We start from the raw sequence: 16,248 nt of genomic DNA on the forward strand, positions 1-16,248 counted from the left end.
ATTTTCTCTGCCTGATCCACTGAATTTGGTTCATCATAAAGCAATCCAAGCGCCAGAAAAAACGCATCAACATCACGCAATGCAGGATCTCCTGGCGCAAGGGAAAATGCCCAGTCTTGAGGGTCACCACGCAACAAAGAAATAATGATTTTTACTTTTTGAGCGGGGTCACCAGAGGAGCGGGGTTTCAAAGCTAGAAACAGTTTACAATTATTTTTGAAATTCAGAAACTTAGATCTATTCCCAGAAAATAAATCAGGAGTAGGAATTCTAGGCTCTAACATCGGATTCTGAACCACAAAATCTTGAATGTTTTGTACCCTTGCAGTGAGATGATCCACACAAGAGGACAGACCTCGAATGTCCATATCTACACCTGTGTCCTGAACCACCCAAAGGTTTAGGGGAAAAGAAAGACAAAACACAGTGCAAAGAAAAAAAAAATGGTCTCAGAACTTCTCTTATCCCTCTATTGAGATGCATTAATACTTTGGGGCCAGCTGTACTGTTATGACCTGGTGGTTAGGAGCACCCGGAATGACCTGATAGTTAAAACTCACACAGGACAAGCTCTGGGATGTGGGAGCTCTGCTGACTGCAATCCCTAATCCTATCACACACACTAGAAATAGCCGTGGAGCGTTCCTGACGCTCCCTAGGCGCCTCGTCACAGCCTAAGAGCTAGCTAGCCCTAGAGATAGAAAATAAAGCCTACCTTGCCTCAGAGAAATTCCCCAAAGGAAAAGGCAGCCCCCCACATATAATGACTGAGTAAAGATGAAAGTCACAAACGCAGAAATGAAATAGGTTTCAGCAAAGGGAGGCCAGACTTACTAAATAGACAGAGGATAGGAAAGGTAGCTTTGCGATCAGCACAAAAAACTACAAAAGACCACGCAGAGTGTGCAAAAAGACCTCCGCACCGACTAACGGTGCGGAGATGCCACTCTGCATCCCAGAGCTTCCAGCTAGCAAGACAAAATCATGATATCCAGCTGGACAAAAAAGCAATGAACGAATTAGATACTATCAGGAACTCAGCTTCTGCTGGAGTAGACAGGTCACCAGAAAGATCCAAGAGCGAACTGAACCAATGCAGAAACATTGACAGCTGGCATGGAGTAACGATCTAAGTGGAGTTAAATAGAGCAGCCAACCAAAGGATAAACCATGTCACCTGTGTAAGGAACCTCAGAAGCAGCAGCTCCACTCACAGCCACCAGAGGGAGCCCACGGACAGAACTCAACGAAGTACCATTCACGACCACAGGAGGGAGCTCGACAACATAATTCACAACAGTAAATGCACTCAATACTTGGTCGGGCCTCCTTTTGCATCAATTGCTGCCTCAATGCGGTGTGGCATGGAGGCGATCAGTTCTGAGGTGTTATGGAAGCCCAGGTTGCTTTGATAGCAGCCTTCAGCTCATCTGCATTGTTGGGATTGGTGTCTCTCATCTTCCTCTTGACAATACCCCATAAATTCTCTATGGGGTTAAGGTCAGGTGAGTTTGCTGGCCAATCAAGCACAGTGATATTGTTGTTTTTAAACCAGATATTGGTACTTTTGGCAGTGTGGACAGGTGCCAAGTCCTGCTGAAGAATAAAATTTTCATCTCCAAAAAGCTTGTCGGCAGAGTGAAGCATGAAGTCCTCTAAAATTTCCTGGTAGACGGCTGCGCTGACTTTGGTCTTGATAAAACACAATGGACCTACACCAGCAGATGACATGGCTCCCCAAACCATCACTGATTGTGGAAACTTCACACTAGACCTCAACCTGCTTGGATTGTGGCCTCTCCACTCTTCCACCAGATTCTGGGATCTTGATTTCCAAATGAAATGCAAAATTTACTTTCATCTGAAACAACACCTTGAGCCACTGAGCAACAGTCCAGTTCTTTTTCTCCTTGGCCCAGGTAAGATGTTTCTGGAGTTTTCTATTGGTCATGAGAGGCTTGACACAAGGAATGCAACACTTGTAGCTCATGTCCTGGATACGTCTGTGTGTGGTGGCTCTTGAAGCAATGACTCCAGCAGCAGTCCATTCCTTGTGAATCATCCCCAAATTTTTGAATGACCTTTTCTTAACAATCCTATCAAGGCTGCGGTAATCCAGATTGCTTGTGCACTTTTCTCTACCACACTTTTTCCTTCCACTCAACTTTCCATTAATGTGCTTAGATACAGCACTCTATGAACAGCCAGCTTCTTAAGCAATGATCTTTTGTGGCTTACCCTCCTTGTTGAGTGTGGTAATGACTACCTTCTGGACATCTATCAAGTCAGCAGTCTTCCCCATGATTGTGGAGCCTACTGAATCAGATTAAGAGTCCTTTTTAAATGCTTAGGAAGCCTTTGCATATGTTTTTTGTTAATTATTCTAATTTACTGAGATAACGACTTTTGGGTTTTCATTGGCTATAAGCAATAATCATCAACATTAGCAGAAATAAACACTTGAAATACATCACTCTGTTTGTAATAACTCTATATAATATATGAGTTTCACTTTCTGCATAGAAGAACTGAAATAAATTAACTTTTTGATGATATTCTAATTTTGTGAGAAGCACATGTAGATAGGTTCCGATTATATATTGCTCGTACTTTAGCTTTAGGATATAAAAAGTATGACTAAGTGCATGCAAGCATATACCTATACAGTTGTAAACATCTATAATTCACTTCCAATGTAAAAAAGTATACATCACACAATCTACTTTCAATAATAATAAAAAGGTATACGCTCATCTCTGACCAAGGAATTTTTACTTACATTGTTCTGCTTTTAGCTGTTTATCTATTTTGTCTTTTTATCCCACATTTGCTATGTTTTGTAAATACCGTAAGTACTCTCCAAATCTCCTTTTCCTTTGAATGGGTGGGACACATCGGGTTTTCAACTTCATGACCAGGCTAAATTTTACAATTCTGACCAGTGTCATTTTATGTGGCAACAACAATTCAACGTATCCCACTGATTCTGACAATGTTTTTTCATTACATATTGTACTTCATGACAGTGGTAAAAATTATTTGATATGACTTGTGTTTATTTGCGAAGAATGGAAATTTTGCAAACATTTTTAATTTTCATGCCCTTAAATCAGAGCATTATGTCACACAAAATGGTTAATAAATAACATTTCCCACATATCTACATTACATCAGCATCATTTTTGAAACATATTTTTTGTTAGGAAGTTATAAGGGTTAAAAGTTGACCAGCGATTTCTAATTTTTTCAACAAACCATTTTTGGAATGTGGAAGGAAAAAATGAACATTTAACTTTTTTTCACAAAAATTTAACTTTTTACTTTAGATCCAAATTTTACCCCATGTGTGGTGAAAAATTACTGTTTGATCGCATGGATTTTGATGGAATGGTCTGCAGGTGTCATGTTGCATTTGGAGAGCCTCTGATGTGCCTAAACAGTGGAAACTCCCATAAGTGACACCATTTGTAAACTAGACCAGAGGTCCCCAACTCCAGTCCTCAAGGCCCACCAACAGGTCATGTTTTCAGGATTTCCTTAGTCTTGCCCAGGTAATAATTGCATCACCTGTGCAATGCAAAGGAAATCCTGAAAACATGACCTGTTGGTGGGCCTTGAGGACTGGAGTTGGGGACCTCTGAACTAGACCCCTCAGGGAATTTATCTACATGTATGATGAGCACCTTCAACCCACAGGTGCTTCACAGAGTTTTACAACGTTGATCTGTGGAAATGAAAAAATATATATATATTTCACCTCAAAAATGTTGTTTTAGCCCCAATTTGTTTCATTTTAACAAAACAAGCAGGAGAAATTTGACACCAAAACTTGTGGTGCAATTTCTCCTGAGTATGTCGATGCCCCATATGTGGTCGAAAACTACTTTTGAGGCACAGTGCAAAGTTCAGAAGGGAAGAAGTGCCATATTGGAGTTAAGATTTTGCTGGAATGATTTGAGGGAGCCGTGTCACATTGGCAGAGTCATTAAGGTGCCAGAACAGCAGAACCCCGATAAAAGACCCCTTTTTACAAACTATACCTCTCAATGAATTCATCTAGGGGTGCAGTGATTATATTGACACCACAGGTGGGTCACAGCATTTTATACCATTGGGCTATGAAGAAAAAAATAATTACATTTTTACCACCAAAGTTTTTTGGCCCCAGATTTTACATTTTCACACTGGGAAATGGGGTAAAAATTGCACCAAAATGTGTCTTACAATTTATGCTGAATGTAGAAATGCCCCATATGTAGCTGTTCAGTAGTGCCTAGCCATACGGAGGGATAGAGTGCTACTTTCCGCCTGCAAATCAGATTTTACTAGAATAGTTTGTGGACTCCATATAGAGCGCCCCTAAGTGCTAGAAGTGCAGAATTCCCCTTCAAGTGACCCCATTTTGGAAATTATATCCCTTTGGGAATTCATATACAGGTGTAGTGATGATTTTGACTCAATGTTTTTTTTTCCAGAAGCAAGCAGTAGTGGATGTTGCTGAGTGAGAATTATAAGCTGCTGCTGTAGTGACCAGTACATTGTAGTGACCAGTACATTATGACCAGCTAATGCTTCTGGAGACATGCACTCAAAAATTAGGCAGGCTTTCATCGCTACAGAAATGCCAAACATGTGGAAGCTAAAAGTGATTTAGGCACACTCTGGGGCTAAGAAGGGAGGGGGTCATTTGGATTTGGGAGCGCAGAATTTGCTGGATTTGTTTTGGGGGGTCTAGGATTAATTTTGCTTTTCCAGAGCCTTTGTACTACCAGTAACATGGAAGCCCATATATTTCCATTGACTGATGACAGACCTGGGAGGGGGCTTGCTTTTTTGTGGATTGATTAGAAGCTTTTGTTAGGAACTTTTTACATAATGCTTAGGATCACATTTATCCAGCGCTCTTTGCTGAGCACTTATATCGAGGTTTCCATCTAAATCTCCGAGTGACATGATTCAGATGAAACCCCTAAGGCTGGGATCACACATACGCGAGATACGGCCGAGTCTCGCAGGTGAAAACCCAGCTCTGGCACCGGCACTCCGGAACGGAGCGTGCAGCTCCATGTATTGCGGTGCGGCTGCACGCTCCGCTCCGGAGTGCGGGCGCCAGAGCTGGATTTTCACCTGCGAGACTCAGCCGTATCTCGCGTATGTGTGATCCCGGCCTAAGGGATCCCTTCACTATAATGAGGCAGCAGAGTTGCTCTGGACTCTGTTGAGTGTTGTCCTTCTTTTCAGTAGTGCACCAAACTGTGGCTGACGACACTTTTATGCACGCCTAAAAAGATGGACACCACCAGATCATGTGTGGCCAGACGGCATCTGTCTGAATCACGTATTTCAGAGATGTACACGGAAACTCCAGTGTAAGTACTCAAGCATAGAGCGCAGGATAATTGTGAGCCAAGCCTTACTGCAATCTTTGGGAAGCAGAATGAACAAACAACAGTAGGTGAAGAATTTGTTTTATTTAGTTTTTTACGCCATTCCTCATGCGGTATAACTAATTGAATGATTTTATTCTTCGGGTCAGTGGGATTACAGTGATACCAGATTCATGTTTTATTCATATTTGGCTGCTTTCACAAACTAAAAGACACTTTTTTTAAAGTAAGTTTTTGCATTGCCATATTTTGACAGCTATAATTTATTCATATTTCTGCCAACAGTCATCTGAGGGCTTGTTTTTTTGCAGAACGAGTTGATGTTTTTATTGGTAACATTTTTGGGCACATTACATTTTTTGATCACTTTCTATTCCAATTTTTGGGAGTCAGAATGAACAAACATCAGCATTTCAGGAAAGGTTTATTGGAGTTTTTTCTATGCCATTCCACGTGTGGTAAAATTGATAAGGCAGCTATATCTTATGGGTCAGTACAATTTCAGTACATCTATATTTATTTTGTGTTTTGGCGCTTTTACACAATAAAAACTGTTTTATTGAAAAAATTGTTATTTTTGCATCACTTTATTCTGAGAGCTATGACTTTATTTTTCCACTGATTTAACTGTATGGTGGCTTGTTTTTTTACTGGACAAGATGATGTTTTTATTGATGCCATTTTTAGTGACATTCGTCTTTTTGATCACGTTTTATTCCACTTTTTGTCCAGTGGTATGATGATTAAGCATTGTTTTTTGGCTTGATTTTTTTTACGGTGTTCACTAAAGCGGTTAACTGGTGGGTCAGTTTTATAGGTCGGGTTGTGCTGGACGCGGCGATACCAAATAACAAAATATATGTACTTTTTTATAAAATATTTATTTACGGGTACAATATATATTTAATTTTTTTATTATTTTGTGATTTTTTTTAAAAAAATATGTATTTTTACTCTTTTGTTTTTAAACTTTTTTTTTTACTAAGTCCCTCTATTGGACTTTCACTTTCTGTACTCTGATTACAGTTCGAATGCATTGCAATGCACTTGCATTGCACTGCAGCATTAGAACTGTCAGCACTGCAGACACAAGTTAGTTAGATCATATGTAAGCGGGTTGCAGGATGCAGTGACGGACAGGAGGCAGATCAAGGATTAACAGGTTTTAATAACAAGGTCTTACTCCATGCAGGGAGATAAAACATGAGGTAAAATGTAGGCAGAATAGGGAAAACGTGAGGTAAAATGTAGACAGAATAAGGAAAGGGTGAGGTAAAATGTAGGCAGAATAGGGAATACAGGGGTACAATGAATATAGGAGAGTCCAAGAATAAGAATGACGGCTCTGGTAATAACAGTTCCTGTGACGAAGTTGTGTCAGAAGCTCCGCAGACTAACTCCTACTGAGAACTCAATGGCACTGACAACGGCTGGTGCGGTGTCTTTACTAAAATGGGGTTCAGCAAACAACAATACCACTATCCCGTCTTCTGGTGACAGTGGTCGGTCTCTAGTACCTTCCACTGCCCCTAGTCCATATATTGTAGTGGCTACTTAATGGTGAAGGCCACAGTCCTGTACGAGCCCAGCACTGCTCAGTTAACATACGCTGGTGAAGTCAGGTCAGAAGTCTCTGGGCCGACATTCACTAGTGCAGTCGGATGTAAATAATGGTCATGCTCCCGGTCTCTTTCAGGTGGCATGCGGTCGGTACTCAGTCTGTGTGGCTCTGATATTCCCTGGACGGAACACTCCTCTCTCTGACTGCTGCAGCACCCAACTTGGTTCTGCTCTGCGGGCACAGCTCTGCTCCGCACAGCTCTGCTCTGCAGGCAAAGGAGGCTCCTTCAATACCACCCATTGCTACGCCGATACTTTCTGATGAGGGAAGCAGAGCGCGCTACTCATTGTTCTGCGTGCTGCTCCCTGCGCTGCCTTCTTCACTTCTCTGAGCCGGCGAATGACTGACTTGCTTTCTCTTTTACTTCACGCTGCTGCGCACGCTTTTTCGGCTCTCCCCACCCCCTCCTCTCAGCAGGAAGCTCTGTCTCTCTCCTTCTTCCCTCCTGCAGAAGGGGAAGGTCCACCTGTCTAAAGCTTCCCCCTGGAAACAGAGGATGCAGCCCTTTCAGTTCCGGACCCGGCATGCAGGTACCCGCGGTCCGGTCTATCTCCTTACACATACACGGCGCATGATCTAACTAACCTACTAGTGACTGGTGACCCACATGTCATTATGATGACATCGAGTCACCATGGCAATGATCGGGCCCCTGCGATGATTTCTCGGGGGTGCCGATTGGAGTGCAGAGGGGGCTCCCTCCCTCTGCATGCCTGCTAAATGCTCCAATCCCTAGTGATCACAGTATTTAGGGGGTTAAAGTGCCGTGCGTTGTGCAGCCACTGCTCCTGCACTGACTGCCGGGTGTCAGCTGTCAGAATCAGCTGACACCCGGCGCACGCAAAATCGCCATGACGTATCCATACATCCAAGGTTGGTAAGTACCTAGTGACCTGGACGTATTGATACGTCCACGATCGGGAAGGGGTTAAAGTGAATTTACATTGCACAATCACTTTAAACGAGTGTTCCTAGGAATGCTTGTTCACGATAATCGTTTGGTCTTAACAGGCTTCAGATCACTCACTGAAGAAGGAAAGCGCTCGTTGATTGAGTGATGTCTTTTGACTTGCAGTACTGAGAACAATGGCAGCCTATGCACAAAAAATAATTTAATACAGTGTACATCTAATTGGAACATCTTTATGAGCAGCGTAACGCAGTGACGAATAATTAAAATGTAATGTGGATTTCTTCAACATCCGCCTTTGGCAACTCATGAGGGACACGTGTTTCTTACTGAAGCCCTTCAAAGAGGCTACAAAGTTTGTCAGTAGGGAAAACTGTGGAATGAATGGTGTCATCCGATCAGCCTCATATTTATCCTGGAAAAACACTCACCGGAATGCAAAAGGGAATGGAGGAAGGACAGCAATTTGCCGATGGCCCATGTTCAGCCAGGCATTTACTCCATGTCCATTATATAATCTTTACTGTTCTGCGGCCCTACACTACCAGACATCTCCTTGCTTGTTCCGTCATATTTATACATCATGCATTATCTGCAGTTGTCACTGCATAGGCACACATCTCCTGACACTGTCTTATAATACTCTACTGTTGCTGCAGGGGCTGTGCCACTTCTGGGGCTGTGCTGCTGTGGCACCCCAGGAGTCCGGTTGCCACAATGGCATTGCCTCCCTAACGGGGTGATGTCAGGTGTGAACCAAGGAGGGATCCCTCGGCCACGTATACATAGCATGCAACACAGTTCCTGCTCAGGGCGAGCAGGAGGAGCCTGTACCCAACTTCAGGGGAGGTGCTCTCTCTGGTCAGGAGGAGGAAGTTAGTTCAAGGTTTCAGTCAGTCATTGCTGGGGACTGGAAGAGTAAGGAGCTCATCCCCAAACTAGAGTTGCAGTCTGAGTCAGAGAGGAAGAGAGAAGTATAGGAAAGCTTGGGAAAAGGAGCTGTGACCACGCTTATCCCAGAGCTCAGCGCTAGAACTGGACAACGGAGTCCGTGGCTGCAGTCCATGGCTGCAGGGTACCACGGTCCCAGCAGCTAAATCCGGAGGGCAGGGGATTGCAGGTCCCCTGGCCCCATCACACACCTGAAAGCACAGCAGCAGGTTAGAGCCCGGAGATGCCACGAGGAGCAACACCTGTGAAAGACTCAAGCTGCCTGCCATCCGGGTAACTTTTTCTGTCAGAGAGTCAGAGGAACAGTGGACTGAGCATAGCTTTAGGCAGCAAGGACCTCAGAGAGAGAAGCGCAGAAAGGAGGCCTCCAACCCACCTGACACAGTGGATCCTAAGTTGCATCGGGCTGCCTGGACCTCCATTGTCATCTGTAACCAATGCTCTGGTCTGCACGTCTATACATCCAGTAAAGGTAAAGGAAACTGTAACCCCGCTGTGTCCTCAGATTTGTTTGCTACAACATCTGCCCTGCACTAAAACCACCATCATCATCTCATCACTTACACATACAATTGCCCTGAAGTCTAGCTCTACCTGTGGAGAGATGTACCAAATCTGCTGCATCACCAACAGCCCCAGAGGACTCTGAAGCAGTGTCGGCTAACACCTTTATTGCTGAATACCACAAGTGGCATCACAAACTATTTCATTTATCCACTTTACTTTTCCCTTTTCATTTTTATTGGATGGCCAGGGCCACAGACCGGGTCACTGCTGCCACAACACTTCCCCTTTAAGAACACTGCCCTGCCCGGTACCAAGTGGGGGCACTCCACTGCATATGTCAATGCCGCCGCACAGCCACACATCTCCTAGATGCACACTGTTCTGTAGTGCTCTCCTGCATTGATGATGGTGCTGTGTGGCTTCTGGGGGGCTGTGCTGCTACCTTGCAGCTCATGCTACTGCCACAAACATCTAAGACCTTTTTGAAACCAATGGCAGTTCCTGCTGTGACCACGTCCTAAGGTAGGCTGGTCTACAGTTCAATAGTTCTGATGGTAAAGGAGCCTTATGGAGATTCAACCTTTTTTATCGAGATGAAGGAAGAGCCTTCTTGTCTTGTGAGGGAGTTTTACATGAAACTGTTTTTAATCATATTTTTAATGGAACATTTATGTACTTGCACCAGTTAAGCATGATCCTCCATATTCACATTGGATAAATAGTTATTTTCATTACTGCCGATGTGGAGATCTGAATATGATTTATTTTTTTTGTTTGGATTTTATTATATAACATATGGAGCCATCTCACCATTCCATACCTCCCACACAACACACTACATATGTCATATTGGGTTTCTAAGGGGGAAACCTAAAAGTGGACCCTCAGTGACCCCGAGGATGAGCGGACCAGATGGATCTACCCCCTATACAGGGAGTGATAGGAGCAAGTCCAAGGGGGATGTAACCACAACTGCCGGAGCCAAAGGGATGACTAGGGTAAATTGAGGAAAAGAGGACACGGGTCTCAAAAGGGAAAGAAAGGAAGATGGAACCAGGAAGGTCTGGGACAGACAATGGCCAAGAGCTGCAAGAGAGAGAAAAATCAAATAGTTAGGGTGGAAACATTAAGGCTAGGAGAAAACTAAAGATCCAAGAAATACAAGAGCAGAGGACTGCAGAAGACACTGAGCTGAAAAGTTGACAGGGCACAGACAGAACGGACAAGCACAGTAGGGGACACGACAAACAGGGAATAGAAAGACCCAAACAGGCAGAGACACAGGAGTGGAGAACTCGGCAGAGCCAGAAGAACAAACAGAGACACGGGACCTGGGGACGAGAGAGGGCGCCAACAAGAATGCAGGCACCGCAACTACGATATACAGGCGCCTTACCGCAGTAGACGCCGGGCAGAAATACCCAATGGGCGCTGCATGATGGGGCGGAGCCACCGGGTCATGACCTCCCAGGAAACCTAGCGGCGGAAGAAGCGCAACTGCGCATGTGCGAACCGCCGAAGTGCCGTGAGACAACGGCGAGGGGCCATGTCGGGGACGTGCCGGGAGCCAGAAGACAGGTAAGTATCCGAAGACGGACTAGAGGACGTGACATGTCGATAAGGGTTGACAAGTGTCTGCATAAACTAGAAAAATATCCAATGAATTACCTTTCTGAGAAAAGAATACTTCCACCAGGTGACAAGCTTCTACTTTGATTCTCCACTCCAGAACCTTCTTACCCAAGCCAAGGTTGCGCAGAATTTTTAAGCCAATGCGCCTCTGTAGTTTCCAGTTGTGTCCGTTGGAGAAAATAATTCCTATAAGTCAATAGTCACTTTTTTTATTGTTTTATGTGCTGGTACATTATCCAATAAAACTCTTATGCTTATGGAAGCATGGAAAACATAACATAGGTTTTATTAGAAAATTACATGGCGGTCTATACTTGTGTATTTTGTTTTAAAGGGAATCTGTCACCCCAAAATTTGCATATAAGCTAAGGCCACCGGCATCAGGGGCTTATCTACAGCATTCTGTAATGCTGTAGATAAGCCCCCGATGTCACCTGAAAGAGGAGAAAAAGAGGTTATATTATACTCACCCAGGGGCGGTCCCGGCGTGGTCCAGTCCGATGGGCATAGTGGTCTGGGTCCAGCGCCTCCCATCTTCATACGATGATATCCTCTTCTTTGCTTCCTGCTGCGGCTCCTGCGCAGGCGTACTTTATCTGCCCTGCTGAGGGCAGCGTAAAGTACTGCCGTGCGCAGGCGCCGGGAAAGGTCAGAGAGGCCCGGCGCCTGCGCACTGCAGTACTTTACGCAGTGTTATTGAATCATCGATAGTAAGCTACTAGTGTGGGGGAGATCTTTTAAAGTGAGCTCTAAATGATTGCCTGTTCCTGACCTAAATATGAGCCAAGTGCAAGCATTAAAGAGAGATACCAGACACAGAGTTGGATATAGGCTCCTTACTCGACGAAGGCTAGCACACAACTGAATTTTTATTCATGGAACAAAGAACCATGCTACAGACAGGAAATGGGTGTTGCATAACTTCTGAAAAGTAATGGTGTCAGTCTATGATAGGTCCATTTCAACTTCACTACCGTATAAGGTATTCCATCCAATGTCCAGTGTTCAGTGACTTCATCACATTCCAAAAATTCCTTCCAGGGTGCTGCTCCAGGAAATAGATGACATCTTGCTACACCATATCTGAACTAGCTTATATAAGGTTTAATAATTGATTTAATTAGCCATTCTCTCCTTCACACTAGTTCCAAGAAGGCCTGGAGCTCTGTAACAATCCCATTGATGGGCCACTGGTACTGTCCTCTGAAATCCATAGGCTGTACTCCTTCCATTGTCAACAACATCCTCTAAATACTCAATACTTTCTGGGATTCCGCTTCAACCTGTGTTACACTAAGTGAGTTAGCATTAAATCCATTCATCATGTCTAAGAATAAACTGCTGACTGACTCCAATAGCAACCAGCAGAACTGTGATTGTACCTCTGGGCTATATGATATAAATATAGATGGAAGTTATTCAACATAGTTTTAAGCATAGTTTATGTAGTATCTAATGTATCTAAAATTATATTATATTCATAATGTGCACCATGGACCACATGAGATAAAGGTGTCAAAAGAAAATTATTAATTTTAAACATTAACTTTGGGGTTAGAGTATTTAAAGTGAATCTATCTGCAGGGTTTCATCCCTCTAACTTTTTATATTTGCATATAGCTCTTGTTTGTGCCTCAATTGCTGAGAAATCAGTGTTTGAATTGATATGCAAATAAATATGGTAGATCTGAATCCTCTGTTACTCCAACTCTATTTCCTCCTCCTGCTTGATTAAAGGCTTCTTTTCTGTGTGATTTTTGGCAAAGGAGCAGTCAATTACGAAGGAGAAAGCAGTGTTGGGTAGTAGAGCTGAAATGACAGAGTCTTCAGATCTACAGCCTCATTTGCATATGATTTAATTGAAACATTGATTTTACAGTAATAGAGGAATGGACTGGCCATGTAAAGGTATTGCTGGATTTATCTTTGAAAGATCTACACGAGCATATACAGTGATGGTCGAAAGTCTTGGCACCCTTGAAGTTGTTTCAGAAAATGAAGTATTTCTCTCAGAAAGTTATTTCAATTACACATGTTTTGTTATACACCTTTTTCTTTCCTTTGTATGTATTGGAGCAACATAAAACTTTCCAAAATTGTGGGTAAACAACTTTTGTTTCAAGCATATGATGCTAGTTCAAACTCACCTGTGGCAAATAACAGGTTTGGACAATATGAAAATCACACCTGAAACCAGACGAAAAGGGTAGAAGTTGACTCAGTCTTTCCATTGTTTGCGTGAGGCACACTAAGCATGGAGAACAGAAAGAAGAGAAGAGAACAGTCTGAGAACTTGAGAACCAAAATTGTTGAAAATATCAATAATCTCAAGGTTACAAATTCATCTCCAGAGATCTTGATGTTCGTTTGTCCACGGTTAGCAACATAACCAAGGCATTTAAAACCTATGGCACTATAGCTAATCGCCCTGGACGTGGATGGCAGAAAAAAATGTATGCAGTGCAGGATAGTATGGATGGTGGATAAGCAGCCCCTATCAAGTTTCAAATAAATTCAAGCTATCTTTCAGGATTAGGCAGCATCAGTGTCAGTGCAAACTATCCATCAACATTTGAATGAAATGAAACGCTATGGCAATAGACTCACATGTGCTGACACACATACATAAAAAAAGATATATTGCAGTTTGCCAAATTCCTTCTGGGAAAGTGTCTTGCAGAAAGATGAGACCAAGATAAAGGACATCATTCTGTTTACCAAAAACGGAATGAGGACTACTAAGAAACTAAAACAGAACCTACACTCAAATAAGGTGGAGGTTCAAAGATGTTTTGGGTTTATTTTGCTGCCTCTGTGTGCCTTGATTGTGTGCAAAGCATCATGAAATCTGAAGATTACCAAAGGATGTTGAGTCGCAATATAGCACCCAGTGTCAGAAAACTGGGTGTGTGTCTTAGGTTATGGGAAACAGATGGAAACAAAGCACTAGAGAGTTCTGAAGTGGCCAGCAATGAGTTCGGATATAAATCCTAGTAAACACTTGTAGAAATCTTAAAATTGTTGTTGGGAGAAGGCACCCTTCAAATACGAGAGTCCTGGAGCAGTTTGCAAATGAAGAGTGGCCCAAAATTCCAGTTGAGAGGTGTAAGAAGCTTGTTGATGGTAATAGGAAGCAATTGCAGTTATTTATTCCAAAGTTGATTGTTGAACCAAATATTAAGTTGAGGGTGCTAGCAGTTTTGTCCAGCCCATTTTTGGAGTTTTGCGCGAAATTGTGTCCAAATTGCCTTTTTTCTCATTTTTTTGGTGTTCCAAATACACACACATGAAATAAATGTGTATAACAAAATGTATGTAATATTTTTCTGGGATAAATACTTAATTTTATGTAACAATTTCAAGGGTGATGACACTTTCGGCCATGACTGTAAATAGTTTGGGCTGAAATCCTACTGACAGATTTCCTTTAAAGTAATTTTTATTGTTATGTATTTCATCTATTTAGTTACATGTAAAACAAGGCGAGCCACAAAAACAGACTTGCTTACATTGGTAGATTGTACAACATAATGCATATGGGGCTCTCATTCATCAAAAACTGTCTTAAAATAAGACTGTCTTTGTTGCCGTAGCAATAGCCATTTTATCAGAACAGTATGAGAAATATGAGGCCCATCATACCTGTCATGACTGTCAAGTAGAATTCTTTATGGAGGGCAGGAGTGTTGTGTGTGTCCAATATGGCGTATTCAATGCAACAACAATTGTGATAGTAGAGGCCTGAGTACCCACAGGCTCATTTACAAAACCACATGGTTCTGTTCTACTGGATAATTTCCTGGAAGTTCCCATTCCAACAAAAAGCAGTGTTCATTGCTTGGTGATGAAGGGGTGTAAAGTATCTGTGGCAGATGCCCTAAAATGGACATGTTTATAGATATTCAGGAGACGATTATGAGAAGTTTGAGGATCAAGAGGTTATAGAGAACCTGTCAAGTCCAGAAATGCTATTTACCTGCTGATATGTGTTAATCTGCAGGTAAATAGTATTAAAATCATGTAGTGTATTGTAAGTTTCTTATATCCACCTTGCATGATGCAGGGGGGAAAAGGCATAGGCAAATCAATATACTATTTAAAACCACAGTTTATTTGACATAAATATTAAATAAAACAAGACAAGGAAATTTCACAAATATTGCTGAGGGTAAACCAGATAAACAAGGACAATAGGGAATGGGATATCAATTATTTCCTGAAGCACTTCTATATTAAATATTGCTCATTTAATTAATACTCCATCAAAGTGCATAGTGCCAAATAAATTATTATCATAAGAGCAAATTGATGTAAACATTAATAGCAAATGTGAAGTAAAGTGCCCAGTGCAAAAGGTGCCTTAATGAACATTGCTGCCCATATCCCCTGTATAATTTCACTTACATAAGTGTTAGTCCCAACCTGGATACCTCTTAGTCACCCCAACAGCACCGTTTCACCATATATTGGCTTCCTCAAATAGGGGCATGTATGTTGTGTTGCGCCCATCTATTTATCCCCCTATGTACAGCTGATATCAATGTCAGTGTTACCGGCTTATTACTGCGCATGACTTCCCTTAGTGTAAATAGTGACTTCCTGTTCTCCACGCTTGGAACGCAAGTGTGAAACGCTGTACGTCACTATAATGAGCGAAGCAGGAAATCACAGGGTCGCCTTGCTCTGCGCATGCGTCAACCGGATGCTTAGATTTATCAATGAAAACAATAATGCTGAGAGGGGAAATGTGAGTAGTAGGTATATAATGTTTGCTAATCAATTTGAAACGTATAATACAATGTCTTGCAGATAGTTATCAATAAAAATAAAGTATGATATTAAGTGCTAGCTAAAAAATATGTGTGGTGACATTATTTAATATATGTTTAAAGGGGAAGTGTGCCCAACTATGTTCAAGTGATATAATCGATTGAAAGAATATATGAAAATATAAAAATAAATAAATACCATTACATCAATATAAATATACAGACTTTACAAACAATAAATTAAGTTATCAACTGTATAAATATAATAATACAAATAAATTACTTCAAAATAGAAAATTTTTAATATCAATTCATAAATTAATAAATTACTTAACTAGTGATAAATTCTATAATAGTGATTAAATACACACAAGATACTCTGATGAAGGTCCAATGTGAGACCGAAAACATTCAGTTATTTATTCTGTTTTGTCTGGATGCAAAATAAATGAAATTTCCTCATCTTTCATC

General features: G+C 42.0%; 1 pseudogene; it reads right to left on the bottom strand.

Annotated features, from left to right (window-relative positions):
• LOC138638021 (cytochrome P450 2J2-like) overlaps positions 1 to 16,248 on the bottom strand; it is a 151,895-nt pseudogene that overhangs the window by 63,491 nt on the left and 72,156 nt on the right.

The sequence above is a fragment of the Ranitomeya imitator genome, chromosome 5 (genome assembly GCF_032444005.1).
Source record: "Ranitomeya imitator isolate aRanImi1 chromosome 5, aRanImi1.pri, whole genome shotgun sequence".
NCBI classification, from domain to species: Eukaryota; Metazoa; Chordata; class Amphibia; order Anura; family Dendrobatidae; genus Ranitomeya; species Ranitomeya imitator.